The sequence below is a fragment of the Vidua macroura genome, chromosome 5 (assembly GCF_024509145.1).
Source record: "Vidua macroura isolate BioBank_ID:100142 chromosome 5, ASM2450914v1, whole genome shotgun sequence".
NCBI classification, from domain to species: domain Eukaryota; kingdom Metazoa; phylum Chordata; class Aves; order Passeriformes; family Viduidae; genus Vidua; species Vidua macroura.
This window is the reverse complement of record NC_071575.1, coordinates 5,787,293-5,805,238: the sequence shown is the minus strand read 5'-3', so window position 1 is coordinate 5,805,238 and position 17,946 is coordinate 5,787,293.

The following is a 17,946-nucleotide window of genomic DNA, read 5'->3' as shown; positions in this document are numbered from 1 at the left end:
ACGCAGGCAAATAAAACCGACAGCATAAAAGCTGAAATAGAAATCATGCTGAAAACATTAAATCGTTTATACTGTAAATAAATTCCCTGAACACCTGGTAGGCTATAATTTAAAATGTATAGCTAATAGGCGTCTTTGATTTACACTGCCCTTTCGACTAATTAAAAATAATTGTGACATCCCCAGAAAATAGCCCCCACAAACTCATAAGGTGTATTGCTCATGTTAAAAATAAAACTTCCATCAAATATTTTTAGAATTTCCTCTCCCCAGAAATGATTAAGAAAAATACACCAAAAACCAACACATATCCTTTACAGACTCAGGAAAAATAAATAGCCTCTATAAACTCAGAATCCTGAAGTTTCTTCTCAATTTATCACTTCACCTTTTCCTTGAGTTACAGCTGTCTGTGCCTCTCAGAGATCACTCTGGCCAACAGTGGTTGCTCTTCTCAGCAATTGCTTCCAAAACTATGTTCTATGCTTAAGAGGGAGGAAAATAAAAGAAAAAGAAAAAGAAAAAGAAAAAGAAAAAGAAAAAGAAAAAGAAAAAGAAAAAGAAAAAGAAAAAGAAAAAAGAAAAAATAAGTTAAATTAATTAAAAAAAAATAAAGGCAAGGCTTTTCAAAAATCCAGCCTACAGAGCTTTGATTCTGCCTGCAACAGATTACGGCTAAATAAAAGGTGTTAAAAGCAGGTGCTTTTCTCCCTTGCTGCTCTTTTTATTATGAAGAACAGAAGCTTCCCCTAATATATATACTGAGGGAGACCCTTCTCCATTGCTTTTATTGAAAAGACCAAACTTGTGACATCACTAACCACCTTCCTATGGCTGAGTTTGCCTCTTCTCTGCCTCAGTGGGCTTGGGAAAAAAAAAAAAATAGGAAGAGAAAAAAAAATAACACAACTCTATTATGGCTGTGCTAATACGGCAGGACTTGAGCAATGCCAAAGGCTTTTAGGAGACTCACTATCACCCCATGCCCCCCTTGCCCCTCTGCTCCCCGAGGGCTGTCATCTGCAACCACGGGCACAGCGTTTTGTCACCTGCCACGTACACAAATGAGCAAAGTCACGTACCCGTGAGCAAATTCCTGGTCCCAAGCCTCACCGCAAGCCTGAGCCCTCCTCCGTGGCAGGATGGGGAGAAAAGACCCCTCACCTGGGGTTTAAACTTTCCCTTCCCTGCAGGATGCCGCGGGAGTTGCTCTCCCGGGAGGGACCCGCCGCCACCTGCAGCATCTCCCCCCCCAGCCCGGCCGGCTCCCGGTGCCCCCTGGCCCCTCCTGTCCCTGGAGGGGCGAGAAGGGATGAGACTGGACTAGAAGATGGACCGGCGGAGCTTTAGGCGCGATTCCAATCCCTACACCTGTGCCGAACATGGCTCCGCTCACGGAGCGCCCCCGGGCACGGCTGGCCCAGTGTCTGGGAGAGGGGAAAATGCCACACCTTTGTGGGGCTTTCACCTGCCGGGGCCCCGGTGACGGCAAGGCTCCCCGCCAAGGCGAGAAGCTTGAGCCTGCCGGTTGTTTCTCCAGGCGGGATGCGCGGAGAGAACCGGTGGTTTTGTCTGACCCGGGAAAGGCTTCAGCCGTGGAGAGGTGAGGTAAAACCCCGTATTTGCCCTTCTGGCCAAGCCCTCTCTGCCGCGACAAGGCAAACCTTATCATTTTAGGTTTTCTGACTCCACTGTCTCCCGCCTCAAACACAATGAGATTTTGGAGGAATGCCGCGCTTGGCTTCTGCTTCCTTTTTTCCATATGTATAAACAGGCATAAATCAGCTTTTCTACGAGGAAGTTGATCTGGGAGCTTGGCTAAAAGGATAAGTCCCTGTTCCAGGGTTTCCCGAGCGAGGGTGCGGGCGGGTGTGTGACCGGGCTCCCCCCAGAAGCCGCTCAGGAGCGAAACAAAAGCCGGCAAGTGGGACAGGTTCAGCTCCTTGGGGAGGAGGCTGCCCTTGCAGCCTCAGGAGGCAGAGGGAAATAATGACTAAATCCCCGCCTGGCGCTCGGAGACGGGCTAAATCCTCAGCTCCGCAAACTTCCCATCCTTCACCTCCGTGAAGTTCCGCCTCTCTCTCCTCCCTCTTGTTTTATTCACAATAAAGCATTTTCGTCATTTCCCCTCCCGGATTTCTATAACCTCAGTTGCACCCGTCTAGGGCTTCGGTTCAGACGGGGAGTTTAACCTCTCCAGTCTTCCCAGGGTGGAAAAAATGGTGCTCAGCAAAAAAACACAGGCGTGCTGATGGCTGGAGAGTCTGGCGGGGAAGGGAAGGGAAGGGAGCGGCACCACAGTGATTGCTGGACTCGTCCTGCGAGGACCAGAAATCCCCTGGCTTGCTCAACCTCTCTGATCCAGCGAGGTTAAAACCAGCGAGCGCGGCTCTCTGCAGGCGAGGTGCGAAGCCCCAGGATATTTTTCCAAGGCTCCCAGGGTGGGCTTAAGGACAAGGCTGAGGTGCAGTTGGTAGCAGGCACCACTGCTCGCAGATTGAGGCAGACTTTCTAGCACACATTCTTGCCCACGACCTAGCCCTGCTGTACCCTGCAGTGCCCAGCTCTCATGACGGGTGCTCTGCTCTCCTCTGACTCCCCGGTGGCCGTCGGGGATGAGAAACTCCTTCTTCCACGTCTGACATGGTGTCATCTTCGCAGTGAGTGAAAGGATTGTTCGAGGAGAAAGAGAAACCCGCTTTTCCCCTCCCCATCAGCAAGCCCCAGACGCTCCATGCGAGCACACTAATCTCCTTTATTAAACAGTGATAAGAGTGGCTGAGCAGAGCCGCCTCTCGCACCCGAGAAGCGGCCGGAGTTCCCCCAGCTCAGCTATTGACACAATGCGCCGTTTATTTAGACAATATGCATTTAATTTAATTCACTAGAGAAAGGGCGGGAGGGGCCGGGAGGGGGTGAAGCAAAAATACAAAAAGCTGCGTGGAACTGAGGAGAGCTTTGCCAAATCTTTTGTCTGGTTCCTAGAATCCAGCAGACAGCGAAAGGAGTAATTTTGTAATTTTCAGATTTGAGGGCGAGGAGGCGGTGATGAATCCCCGGGGCTGCCGCTGCCCCGCAGCGCCCGGCGGTGCCGGTGCCGCGGCCGGCGGAGCGTGGCCCGGCTCCAGCCCCAGGGCGCTGTCCATGGTGGTGCGGCCATGGCCTTGAGCTCCTACATTCCCTCTCTGGCTGGGTCTGGTCTTGACTTCAGCTTGAAATATATCTTTAACACAGATTGAGCTTTTTTTTTTTTTTTTTTTTTTTTTTTCCTTTTACTGAATATCTATCAAATACCAACAGGAAGAAACATGTCTGGTCTGTTTAACTCACACAAAACTAATACCAAGCTGGGCTGGCTGGAGAACAAGAATTCAATTTAAAGAAGGTGTGTGTGGGGGGGAAGATTTGTAATTTGTTTTTGTGCTATGTTGGAACAAAATCCATCCCTTTCTGAGACGAGACAGACTCACCTCCTGCCTTGGAATGGCTTAGTGGTTAATGTACTCATCCGGGGTTTGGGATACCAGAGGTCAAGTCCTCCCCTTCTCTGATTCAGAGTCCTAATTCCTGGACTCTCAGTTTCTCTCAGTTCCCTCCCATCCCAGACCTAAGCCCCTTTCCGATTACATTTGTGATGAATGGATATTTTCCAATGGGTGAAAAATGAATGCTTAGTAAAGGAAAAATTCCCACCCAACAGTTATTCTGAGAAGTTATTCTTGGATTTTTTTGGTCAAACAAGGAGAAGTCCAGCCAGCCATCATACAACAATGGAAAGGAATTGAAAGCTGAGAAAAGAAGGGGTGAGCTAAGAAAAAGGAACAAGTCTCCTCTGGTGGCACACAGGGCTGGTGTGGTTAAGACCTACTTTCTTTATCTTTATCTTCGCAGATTATTTGAGCAAAAAGGCTATGACTTTCCCATAGCCACACAGGGCTAGTAGAGTTGGGGTGTGTTTTCCTTGGATATGGTTTTGCTCAATCATTTCTATTCCTTTAGCTTATGGAACACAAGAGAAAGTTGTAATTTGGATCATCTAGTCTCCTTTGACTTCCCAGCTGAGAAGACAGGCTGCCTTTCCACACTGATGGAGAGAACTGGTTTGTGTGAAGCCTGAGGTCATGCCTGTGATTCTGGGCAGCAAGGTACCGTAACAAGCTCTACCTTGAGCATAGCCTTTATTAGCCAACATTCCTGAAGTCCATATCTTTGTTTTATGCATTTTGGATTTGTTAATCTAATTATTTTTGGTAATCTGCAATTTGCCTTCCAGGAATTTTTCTGCTTCTTGCTGTTTGTTTTAAAAAGTAGAGATGACTGCAATGGTTAGGTGCATCCTCTGCTTTGACTCAGGTGTGCTTTCTTCCTTCCTTTGCTCCTATGCAAGTAAAATGATCCTGTATTCTCTACTTTCACACCACATTAATTATCTGCTTTCATATCCCTAACTCCCACTGAACAAACTGCATCTTTAACCTCTTCCCAGAAGTCATGGGATCCAGTCCAGCTCTCATTGAAGCCAGACTGCTTCTCTTTGTCCACTTCATTTGGATGGAGGTCAGCATCTTATATGGCCATCCCTTCACTAAATATGGAATGTCCTTTAATCTCAGTGTGGTTTCTTTTCCAGACATGATGTCCCACAGGTTGTGAACTCTAGGCTGCAATAAGCAAAGTGGAATGACCACCTCACTTGCTTTAATCAGGCCTTGCATAGTGAAATGTAGCCTGGAGAGCTGCCCATGACACAATGCATAATAAGCTTGGACAGCAGGAAATGTGAGCAAGCATGTCTTTTAGGAGTTTCAATTAACCCTTGCAGGTTAGGGTTCTAAATTTACTAGATTATCAAATTTGAAATTCAATTAACCTGAAGAAATAAGTAAGGATAAACTATAAAAGCTATTGCCTATTACTTGTTGATCCCAGGATAAGGAAAATGTTTCTTATAACAACTTGCCTTACACTGAGATTAAGTTGTTTGCTCTTTCACCTCCAGATTTCATCTCTCTTAAAACTAGAAATATTACTCTGTGTGTTTGGTCTGACTTAGAAATGGTGCTCTCTAGAAGCTGTTTTCTGTTTGTTAGGAATTTAGACTATTTTTGCCAGATGCTTGATGAAATTTCTGTGGCTGAGGGAGATGAAAGAGTAAAGGTGCCCAAAAGAGTTCTGGCTCTGGGCAGGACTGGATGTTTACAGGCAGAGTTCCTGGGTTCTGCTGCTCTTATTGATTTTCCAAGCCCTTGAGACACCTTGAGTCTAACCTGGGTTCTGGAGCTGGCAGGTGAGGGACTGACAGCCGTGAGTTTTTCCTGGATGACTCAGGGCTGGCGCCACACAACGTGTGTGGAAACAAAGCCAGCTATACTTAGTGCAGCCGAGGACAGCTCCAGCAGGGAGCTGGAGGAACTGAGGTCCAAGGCTGCAACATACACCTTGACATGAGCAGGCCATAGCCATCGCTTCAACCTGCAGATCAGAATAACAGCAAGGGCTTGGATTCTATTGCATTGGAAATATGTGGATTTCTCAACTGCTTTTTAGGTTACCAGGTTAAAAATACCATCTTTAAGTTGGTTTCCCATCTTTGTCCCGTGGAAGTGTTGCTCTTGCTGTCTGACTAACCTGAATTGCCCTCTTGGATAAGCCTTGTCTCTGCAGCAGGGCAAGCAGACCTAAAGGATCCAGAGGTCTCTGCTTTTGGCAAAGGGCTGTAGCTGGGCATGGAAATGTGATGAGCTCCTTGCTTCAGCTCTGAGTGATGTATCAGTTTTGAAATGATGTGTACACATGGACTGAAAAGGCTCCTGGGCTTTCCCACAAAGAGTTAATTCATTCAGGGTGTGTGGCTATTCCAGACCCAAGGCACCACAGAAATTCCTCATGTGAGCTCAGACCCAGCAGAGCTCCCCCTCACTTTCTTGTGTTCCATCTTTGAAAGCACAGCACTGAAACTCCCACAAGAACCTTGTGCCAAGACCAGCGGACCAGAAAAAAAATGACATTAAAGTGGAGGGATCCCATTTGTATGAAGAGCCTGCAGGACTCAGGAAGAGGGATGTCAGATTTCTGTAGATTCTGATTTTTCAGAGGGATGTCATTACATCTGTATGATTTTTCATTAACTATCCATAGAGTCACAGGAATGAATAGGGAAAAATTGTGCAACAGGTGGTGAAGCTTCTCAAATGGTTGCTTATCACTGGTTATCCCTGGGATGCTTTTGTCCTCTTTTCACCAAATATCACTCTTTTTGCAGTATCAGGCCGAAAGGTAATCAGTGATAAGAAAGGCCTATCCTATCACAAAGGCAGGGTTTGTTAGACTCATCAGTTCTGTCATTGCAGTCAGGCTGTGTCAGGCTCTTTGAGGGCACAGTCATAAACTCCTTTCACGAGGCCAACCAGCACAAAGGGCTGGGTATGTGTGTGGGAGGGAGGGAAGCAAACTTTATTTCAGTGACTCCAGCTATCAGAAATATCGGCAAGCTGCGCTGTGGAGGCCACCTGCACACTGTGCAGTCTGTCTTCCCAAGAGCTTCAGAGCAGGTGGTTTTTAATCAAGGTCTCCAGGTGCTTGTTTGTGAAATACTTTGTTTCGAGGGACACATGCGCAGTCAGAGGAGGAGGGTGATATCTGTGCAGACCTCTGGAATCCTGTACTCATTAGTAACTAGTGATGATGTGCTTGTCAACACCTATAGGAAAGCCAATTTGTACTAAATTATTTAAACCTTACTCAAACAATGATGATCTTATTCGAGGTGCAGGTGCTCAGCTTCAGGTTCAGGCTTGTATAAGCTGTTTACTTGTTATGCCTCAAAATACATTTACTGACAAAAAAGAAAAAAATGTGAGTGTAAGAATGCACAAAACAACACCTTTGTTAAACTTTAGGGCCTTTCCCCATAAGCACACAGAAGCTGAACTAAGACAGTCTTGTTAAGTTTTGCCAAGCCTCTGAGATCCCTTGTATATTCTACAGAGTTTTTGTACAATATAAAATATCTCCAGGCTGCCTGTGAGCCAAAGGACTGCTGCACTTGGTGCTGTGTGGAGTCACGGGCTACAAAAATAGCTCCTGCTTAATAACCCACTTTAAGGACAAGTTGCAACAGGGGCACAAAACAAGCAAAAGGGGATAGCAATAACCCCAAATTCATTTCAGCTAGCTTTGTATCAGTCCCTCAAATTCCCTTTCCCCACCACCAAAATGAAAGTCCAGAACCATCACCTAAGAGACCGCATGTTTGATAAGACTTTTATCCACAGGAAGAAAGAATAAGAATAGTGTGGATTTGGAGCTCTGCTGAGATTTTAACCATGTTAAGCTGAAGTTCAAGACCATTCAAGTGAGAGATGGAATGAAGGATTGAACTGGACAGAGGCAATTTCCTATATCATCATTCTAAAGGCAGTTTGAGAGTGAAAAAAGGTTCTGTGTTCTGTGCCTTGTACTGTGAGTCTCAGTCCACAGTGAAGTTTTATCTCTTATAGTAATGCAAACACACAACAGTCACAAAGGAAGGGTTGTGACAGCGCAGTGAAAAGAAAAGCCCAAGGAAAGGAAAGTGGGAAAGGAGGAAAGATCATCTGGGTATGGTTCTAAATGGCCAGGTATAGGAATGTAATGAAACTCAGTGCCCAGTGCAAAGCGAAATTTAAACAGGGTATTGCTGAACAGAAGAAATGAGCCGTTTATGAGGATGTGGATGGAGGAGGAGATCTGGGACTTAGCCAAGAGAAAGGGGTTGGAAACTTATCTGAGATCTGCATTAGCCAAAAGATGAGTCTAGAAGTCAAACTAGAGACAGCTGTGAATAGTATTAGTGAGAAGAATTCTAGGGCTTGTTTTGGTTTTTTTCCTTTGGTGTTGCAAAAGTCACACAGCCTCCTTTGCAGGGGGAAAGGAATGGGAATGTTGTCAAGTGTGGATTACTTAAAGACAGGAAGAACTACAGCATGTTTAAAAAAATGTGACTTTTTCTGTCCTATTTCACCCCATTAGTGTAAGACAGAAATATTTTGCCGAGTGCAAAGTTCACAGGTAAGTCATTCTGCTGGAACTGTAACTCTTATATGAACCTCAATCAACTACAGCTGGGTTACAACACAGAATATTTGAATCTTCCTGTTCCTGAACTTTAACCTTAGTATGAAAAGTAGGTATTTTCTCTGGTTTTTTTTTTTTTTTTTTTTTAATTTCTGAAGTCTGTCATTGCCCTTTGTGGATGTCTTTCTTTTGTAATAAGTTTACCTCCTACAGTTGGTTTATACCCTGATTCCCAAGCTTTTCCATGCTGATTTTTCAATTTTTGTGTACAGTTCAATCACACCCCTCTGTTATCGGAGCTATTTTAGAAACATCTCAAGTTTTACATTACCTGCTGAAGTATTTCACACAAGGTACCAAGTCTTTCAAGTTTCTCCAAAGAACCAAACCACGTCAGCCAGTTCACTGACCTGAAACCATTCTCCCAAATTCCAGTTAAAGGTGATTGCTTAATCCACCCTCAGTACTGGAAGGTTCCCCAATAATATTGGCATGGAGACATAGATGAAGTTTTTCTGAATTTCTCCCATTGTTTCCAGGGCCTTATTGGAAGCACATTATAGATAATGTAATCACGCCTTTAAGTCCCAAAATTTCCATGTACAAAGTTCCATGAAATCACTGCTGTGTGAAGGAATACTGGGACTTGTATCCCAGCCTCTTTCACAGAATTTTCATTATAGGTTTCGTGATCTTCTGACAAGCCATGTGACCACAGTGCTTGGTCATAAAGAAAATATGAATTTGATGTATTTATATTATCTTGTGAATTTTGCTATCTTTTCCATCCTACTGTGTTTTTTATTCTACTTATACCACCACAGAACAGATAACCTCCATCTTTGATGGTGTGGGAAAGACAATGAATGGCTGTTTACTGAAACGATCAGTAACGGGGGAGCTGGCCTTATTGGAATAAAAAATTAAATTATATATTTTATGTGGAAGATTAACAAAGCCAATCTGAATGTCAGTCTTTGCTTTACTCCAAAAGTTCTCTGTCTCCCCAAGCCTATTACAGCACAGACAGCATTATCATAGTTCTGTGATTGGAAACAGTTTTCCCCAAGACTTCTTTTGACTTTAGCAGTTGGAATCTGGTTCTATTTATCATCTATAAAAGCTCATTTCTGTAACAGAGGCTGTTTTAAAGCATGAAGCTGTGTCTACTTAAGTCCTGAAAGATAAATAATTTAATTGTTATTTATAACATTGTCAACAAGTTGATTATTTAATCAAAACAGCTATTTAGTAATGATAGGAAATATAGCAAGGGTCACAGTAAGGTACAGCAATTTCTTAGCTATAAAGAAAGAAGTCTATTGAGATGGTTTCTTTGCTAATCAGATGCATGCCAAATTTTCAGGCTCAGGAAGTTCATTTAGTTTGCAACAGGGCAACAGTATATGGATATATTGTTCAGTTTCTTTTTTTTTTTCCGCAAGCAATAACAGAATCCTCAGACACAGTATGATAGAATAGGAGGGAGGATGAGACAAAACGACTGTACAAATGCCTGGAACTAGAAATCTATTTATTATTAGAATTTATGAATTTAGAAGTTAAGATTTTTTTTTTCCCCTACAATTTCTATGTGACTACCCTTTTGCAAAGTAATGTAAAGTGTTTGGAGATGTATCGTTTGAGCTGCTGACATAATTAATGATTTCATTAAGAGCATGAAAGAAGGCTCTTGTATTTCTCTGGCATTAGCAAGCCAAGTTCGTGTCCAAACTCTAATAACCAAAGTTGCTCTTGCTGATCGAGACTGTTGGTCCTCTTGTTGCAAAATAAAAATTTGAAAGCCAAATATTATACTGGGCTGAGATACTTCCCAACATGTCAGGAGTGTGACAGGTTTTAAATATGAGCAGCTACTATGGATTACAGGCTGCTGCAGAAAACTTCCCAACATTTCAAAGAACAATGCAAATGAGAAGATCATAAACAAGATCTGCTTCCAGAAATTCAAAGGAAACCAATTTAAAAATTACCTCTTATCACTCCCAGTTTTCATATAAGATCCTTGCTTAGGTAGTCTGCACTCCAGAAATAATGTTGATTCTCAAAAATCTATGGCATTCCTAAGAAAACTGCTGTAGGATTTGTCAGGAATGAACCATGAGTTTGGGACACTGGTGTGCCCTTTCAGTTATGCCCTGGCTGGCCTTTCATCTCCCAAGAGTTGGGCAAACATCCTGTGTAGGATTACAGGAATTCAGTTTCTTAACCTTGATATCTAATGAGCAACAAGGATACAGGTGCTACAAAATCCATACTTTGGAGGAAAGGGGAGAAGAGGAACAAAAACTGTGCTGGAAGCCAGAGTTGTGCACTGGTCCCACCAGAAGAAAAATGTCACTGGGAGTACAAACATCCCAGGAGAGGGAGACCCACGTGCTCAAGGTAAGGACAGCTGAGCTCTTCTAGTTCAAAACCAAGCATGGCAGGGGCTAAAATACTAAAAGGGTTGGAACCTGCCTAAGGATTGAAAGGCATCACAGGACTACATGGAAAACTTCTGATGCTTGCCTGGCCTCAGACAGTGTTGGCTTCTTCAATGAACATTGAAATCACACGGTCCCTGTGCCAGACTTCACCAGGTATTCTTCAATTTCATAAAAGACCAACTCGTTGATGATGTTATGGTTATTAAATCAATGCTAGAAACCACACTGAGCACACGCCTGCAAGAACTCCTTTTAAAATGAGCAGTCACACACTAAAACAGGAGCACAGGCCAAAAGGAAGCCAACTGTGAGATTGGGTAGAGATTGAGGGGGAAAATGACCCTGTCTCACACGTGTTTTGCTGGTTTCATGTTAACATGTATGCTCCCTTCATCTCTGCACCAATTTGTGGGTATTACATTTTCATGAAAATAAAAGGCAAATGTGGTAGTTCTCTGTGTACGTGCATTATTTCATAGGACCTACACCTACGCCAACCTTGACATTTAAAGTCTTCAAAGAGCCTGAAAATCATCCTGTTAAATCAGAATCAAGGTGTAGCACCAAGGTGTAGCTAAACCTTTGGATTTCCTGTGGCAGGACCCAACAGCAGACACAGACATTAATATAAAATGAGTCATCTCCCAATTAAATTCTCCTCTCTCTCAATAATTGCTGATTTAGAGAGGGACTGGTAGATACATTGCACCACCAATAAAACTTATTTTTCCTGACTTTTACTCAAATATTTTCTGGACTTGGTTAAAATGCTGGCTTCCACAACATCCTGTGGTTGACTTCCACAGTTTAATTATTATGTAGTGCGAAAAACTACTTCCTTTTGTTTGTTTTTTATATAGAGGGAACAGAATTCTCCCTGATGTTTTATGTCATGAGAAAAAGGGAACAGTAGTTTTCTGCTCATCTTCTCTTTGCCATTCAGAATTTTGTAGATGCTACTATATTTCTCTTGTGTCATCTCTTTTTCCAGCAGTGAAGTTGTAGTCCTTTTGCTTTATCTTTCTGCGCAAGCCTTTCTTTAATTTAAGTTGTTTTTCTCAGCAGAGTAATGCCCTGCATCTTTTCCACTTCTACTGCGTCATAATTATCAAAGGACAATCAGAATTAGGAAACCATTCTGATGGGTGCAAATACACCTTGAAAGAATATGCAGAACTGAGCTTCTTTTCCTCACTTTTATAGGATTTCATTTCCGTGGCAATGTCCAGCTACTCGCTGCTGCTCCACAGGTTTTGTGTGCAGCTTTAGTGCTTCTGGTCCCACACAGTTTCTGTGTATTCTGTTCTATGGGAGTATTTATAAAGAAAATCTCAAATTGCTTTTCCCCTCTAAGCAATCCAATAAGAAAAATATGCATTTTTTTACTTATTTGCCTGTTAGATCCAAAGAAGAGAAGGCAGAGGAAATGGAAAAGTACAAAATATGTCTGCAAATTCATCATGTATTTTTCAAAACTCTAGAAGGATCATTGTCAGGCATTAACTTTATAAGGAACTTAGATTCCAGAATCTGTGTTTACTAACTTTTCCTTGGAAGTCCTGTTTTTAAAAGTCTGTCTTTCAGTTTTTTCTTGGGTGTGTGGTTGCATGTATATATGTGTGTGTGTGTGAGCTCACTCACTTTGTGCTGGGGTTAATAAAATATGAGGTCATTCTTCTTTGAGAAAGGGGTTTGTGGTCTGGCTAGAGGAAAAAAAAAAGCCATGTTCAGCATTTTAATTTGTCTCTTGCTGGGGGAAAGCTCAGCTTTCTTGAGAAGCCCACTTATCACAGAGAGATCTGGGAATGGAATGGAATCCTCTGCTTCAGGGTGCTCAATCCTAATCCTCTGCATTTATGGGACTGTTACATAGGAAAAGAAAATGTGATTTGTCAGACATACATGGGTCTAGATGGGCTGTGTTTTAAATGTAATGTAAAAAAATATTTTCATTATATATTTTGTATGTGTACAGTACATATGGAGTTATGTGTACATATGCTTATACTTGTTGCACACATTATATATATTTATATATAGATCTATTTATTTGCAAACAATAGTAAGTCTGGGATGTAACAGAGGAAACTCTTCCATCTAGGAAGGACCTACTGGAGGTAAACACTCAAGGTAGGGTATTTATGCTCACTCCACTTTTGAGAATCTGACAGAATTTCACATATTTCTCAATTCATGTTATGCTTTTATTCCAGCTTCTGTCTCCTTAGGGCAAATATGAGTTACACCACCTCCAGGAGATGCCCTTTGAAATCTGCAGCTATAACTGCAACTACAATGCTGTTATTTGATGCCATTAGTCACATCAGCAGGAGACTCAGGAACCTTTCCACATGTCCACATGCAAAAGGTGCAGCTTGGGTTGTGATTTTTAGCTGTGTGAGTGCAAGACCTTCATTGGAACGGATGGGAGGTGTATGAGTTCAGAGTGTAGATATACATAAATGAGATTTGCTCAGATAGAAACCCAGCTAGGGAGGAAATTCTCTAGTGGTAGAAAGTGGGCACAGGGTGTTTCTTCCTAAAGTGGATCAGTTTGGGAAAGCTTTAAGCAACAGAAAATCGAAGATTATAAACGTGTAGAGAAGAAGAGGGCCCAGGACTGATCTGGTTACTGAGAAAGGGTTGGCAAAGGGTTATGAAACCTCATGTCTGGGACTGCATCTTGTGGTAAAGAAACATTCACCACAGCAACCAATGTGTACTGGAGGGAGCTGAAAGTCCTTTCTCTCGGTCAATCCACTTGAAATGAACTTTTACGATCCAAAATGCTAAACTGTACTTGTGCAAACTGCACATCTGCACCTAGAAAGCATCCATTGTGAGGTTTTCCTGGTTTCTCCCAGGGTGCCACACATCTAGCAGTGCACAGCACTGGTGAGTAAGAAGACTAACAGGTGTGACTGTAACGCAGGATTAAATAATAAAACCTTAAAACCAAACTGGCGTTTAATGGCGAAGCAGACTGACAGAAAAATAAATCGACTTTTACCATATTTTTCTCAGCACCATCAGGCCCTGACTACGTGCCTCTTTACATTTGCTCTGACTTCAGAGCTGGGCTGCAGTTGCAGCAGGCTCCTTTTCAGTTGACACATCCAAAAAGAAACACCTCATGCAACCACACGCTGAGTCAGTGCTAGCTTTAATGGGAAAATAGTAGTTGATGCCCTTTAGGGATTCAAACAATAGCTGAAGTATTAATCATTCTCCTTTTAATGCAGACATGAACAAGCCCTTTCCTTAAAGTTAAATATATGTATTTGAGCATTATTTCCATGTCATTACTGATTCAGTTCTCCCGCTACGCTCTGACTGCTAAATGGAAAGTAGGAAACTATTAATTTAAAATAAAAAAAAATACTTTCTTGTTAGATTGTGAAACTGTGATTAATGTGTGTTTTAACAGTGTATGTAGTTTTTTAAAATTTTGTTGTAAACAATTCTACAAGAATTACATTATATATTCTATTATTGAATAATAATTTATCCTGTAGGAACACCTACACCCCACAATGATTTTTCTTCTTTATGGAGCATCTTTCTTCAGGGGCCTGCCCAAATACCATAGAGACTTAAAATATAACTTGGAGATCTTCACATGAGCTTACTTTAAGGCCAAGGGAATGACTTCTATTAGCATTGATGGCTCTACATTACCCCCAGATACTATAACTTTATTAATTGTTAACACAGGATGGTATCAAAAAGCATTTCAACACTGCATGTCAGTACTCCATAATATTTCATAAAAATGCACACAAGAAGAGAGCATAACACCCTTCAAAAGCTGCAGCAAAATTAAATGCAGTACCTTGAGAGAAGTTTGAGTGGGAAATGAACATTATTTTTGCTTAGTCTACTTACAGGAACTATGGAATTTTAGGTATCAAAAGAGCTTTCCTCTATCTCCTCAAATCTTTGTGTAGCCTTTTTTTAGTATATACTGACCAAAAGAGTAGTTAAGGAAGGTTACATTAACAGGGCTTCTTGGGAAAACAAGTTTGGAACATTGTCTAGAAATAATTAACCTACAGGCATTGCTGGAAAGTGAGTAAATAGTAATCCCAGAGGTAATCCTAATAGTCTCAGCCAGAATGGGAATTTTTAATTTCCAGACCCTTCTTTGCATAATTCTTCCCTTTAGTCAGATGCATCATGGAAGTTCAGAAGTCCTCTCAAGATGGCCTTTGCGTATCTGCTGCTCCAACGTGCTGAGTTTGAGATTTATTACACAAATGGGTCTTGAGATGACACAGAAACCATGGGAATTGTATTTTCCTTTCCCCTGCCAGAGCCGGCCACTGTTACTCCTGCCTTGTTGGAATGTTTTGAGCTCAGCTTCTGCTGAACAACTGCAAAACCTTGCTGTAACCATACCTAAGCAGCCTCAGCAGGGCTGGATGTAGCACTCACTTACTGCAACTTCTGTTATATCAACTCTGCCAGCACAAGCAGAGCTGCAGCCTGCAGCTCTCGAGGTTTGAAGGCAGCAGCAGATAAGCACTGCATGTCAGAGAGCTGGGAGCACTCCCAGCACAACCACAGCTCCTGTTGGGATGCTGGGAAGACAAAGGGTACAGAACTGCTCTTGGGCAGGAGGTGGGTGTCTGTCCCCAGGGCTGTGCTGGGATGCTCAGCCCAAAAGCAGCAGTTCCAACCAATCCAGAGCAGATCAGATTGCAGCTCTGCTCCCCCATTTCCTTTAGCACAGGCTTTTCTTCCTTGATGCCTTGTGGGTTTGCTGTTGCTTCCACCTTCCAGCAGCAACAGGGCCTCAGTTCACTGATTTCTCAGAATCTCAGTTCACTGCTTTCTGGTAACCTTGTGCTGCTCACTTGCTTCCCATCATTCTCTGTTGTTGCTCTGAGGGTCTACATCAAGCACAGAAATAAATGAAGGGAACTATGACCATGTGCCTGACCTTAGGAGGTGTGCTGGTTTTCCCTTCCTCTTCCCCCATCTTTTTTTTTTCTCCAACACTTGGTGTATTAGGTCCAGATTAATTTGATGTGTTTAGTTCAAGTTGTCACATCTTCAGGGGGACCAGGAGCTGCCTCATTTTCCAGAAGGACACAGGGTTCCTGGGACAAAATAGTAATGTTTTCCTGCCACTGTGGTCTGCAATACATCGACTTACAGAAGGCAATTGTGAATTTGTTGGCTCTCCACCTTTGGAAGACTTACAATGGAAAGTAAAACCGCAGCCTTCTCTCATTAGCTATATGTGTGCAATTTCACATTACTTACAGGATTTAATTAATAGATGTCACAAAAAAAAAAAGCTCTACTCTAAACAGTCATTTATCATTTCCCACTGATAACAATTGACCTGCAGGCCTAGCAATGCAAGCAATTTTCAACTGAGTGTTATGAGACAGAAAGAGGTTATCCAGTTCAGTACAAAACGTCATTCCTTGTGTGAACCGGACATTTGAGGGAGATGTACAGTGAGTTCTAGTTCTCAATTTTACTTTTAAGTGATGTCTTTATTACATATTTACTCGTAACCCTCCCTCTTCCTTTCATTCAACTCTCTTTTCTTTGTCAACAGCTCCCACACTCCAGATACCTCATCCCAGTGACTTGTTCTTCCTTCCTTGTTTCCTGCCACCATTCCATGTCCCCACACTTGCTGTTGTAATCCTGTGCCTATTACACCAAGTCCCCTTGGTGGACTGGCAGAGGGATTTTGCCTCTACCAGCCCAAGGCATTTCCATGCATGGAGATGTTCAGGGTGCAGCACAAAGGCAGACACAGCAAATCTCTGGGGTGTTTGCTACTTGCCAAAATAACTCTGGGTTCTGGAAAATGTAGAGAAAAAAATGATGATTTTCAACACCTCTGTTATGTGTCCAAATTTGAATTTATTAACAGTACCAGCGAAAGGCATGACACTGGCCCTTGGGCAATCCGCACTTCTGCCAGATTTCAAAGACAAACAATGGAGGTGTTAATGTTGTTCAAAAATTGATTGAAAGAATCTTAGGATGGAAAGCATTGAGCAACCTCCATACAGGGGCTGGTGCCAGCTCCCACTACAATAACAGTCTCATTTGTTTCACCATGCCCAGGCACTACAGGATCAGATTTGGGGCAAAGTGTCAACTGCAGCCCGATTTTGATTCCTCTTTCAGCTTTTCTCACTTACTCCCTTTGCTTAACCAAATGGTTCTAATATCACAGAGAAGAGTGGGGAGCTTGGTGTGGGGGACAGCTTCAGCTCAGCACCTCAGAGGGATGTGCTCTAATGGGGAGTGGGGAGTAGGATCCCCTGGCAGAGAAAACAGCCTCCAAGGCTGTGTAGGCTGCTTGGGACTTCTCTTTGTGGATGTTTTCTCCTCTCTGGTGCATTAGGGTCTAGTTGAAATGTCATTAATGAGTCTCCCTTCTGCTGTGGGGCTGGATTCTCTTCCCATTTATTTCAAAACCTGTTTGGCATCCAGCAGTGCTTTCTGTCAGGCTGGGATGCCTACCTGGGACAAAGGGGATTAAGAGGGGAGATTAGGAAAAGCAATCCCACTCTGCTTGAGCATCTTTAAAAGGTGCAAGAAATGCCCCACAGCACATACAGTGAATGACTGGGCTCCCTTCACAGCTTTATTTGGGGATGAGCTTCACTGGAGGGCTGAATCTGGCCAACTGTATTTCAGTTTCTATTTATTAATCTCATTTAAGTTAATGACAGGAAATGAGTAATGAAATTCAGCAGTGACAGGCTGCTTATTTAGGCCAAGTGATTCGCATCTGAACTGAATGGGCCCCAACCATTACTTTTCCATGAGATTTGCTCTGCTGATAGCTAATTCAAACAGAGAAAAATTTTAAAAACACAAAACTTTAATGAAAAATTCAAAGCATCCATGTGAGGCAATACTAGAAGGTGTTAGCTCTTTAGAGCCTCCCACAGTGGGTTCTGATGGCCATGTCCACTGCCACCAGTAGCAATGGGATGGTGTTTATAAGCTGGCCAGTTTGCAGCAAGATGGGCAGAGGTGAGTTAGCAATATTTACTACTCCTCATAAGTTCCAAGAAAAGCATGCACACCTGCTGGGATAATGTCTGAAATGGTGATTTTCAGTTTGTTTCCATACTCCTTCATCTGTTGTATGTCATTTCTGAGCCACAATGAGGGGAAAGGAGGAACAGAAGAAGCCAGATGAAGTGAGATATTTTTTTTAATTTAAATGTGAAGGTATTGCCTAGAGGTATTTTCAGCTACAACCCAAGGTTTTGGAATAGAAGTTTAATTGATGTGATGTCATAAAATAAATAGAATAAATTTATGAATTGATGGTCTCTCAGTCTGGCTCTCAGTGGGTGGCAGGTATCTACATTAAAAAGACCATCAGGACTGGCACCTCTCTTGGCAGTGTCAGCCAGGAACCTAAGCATTAATTTGGCATGGGGATTACACTGTC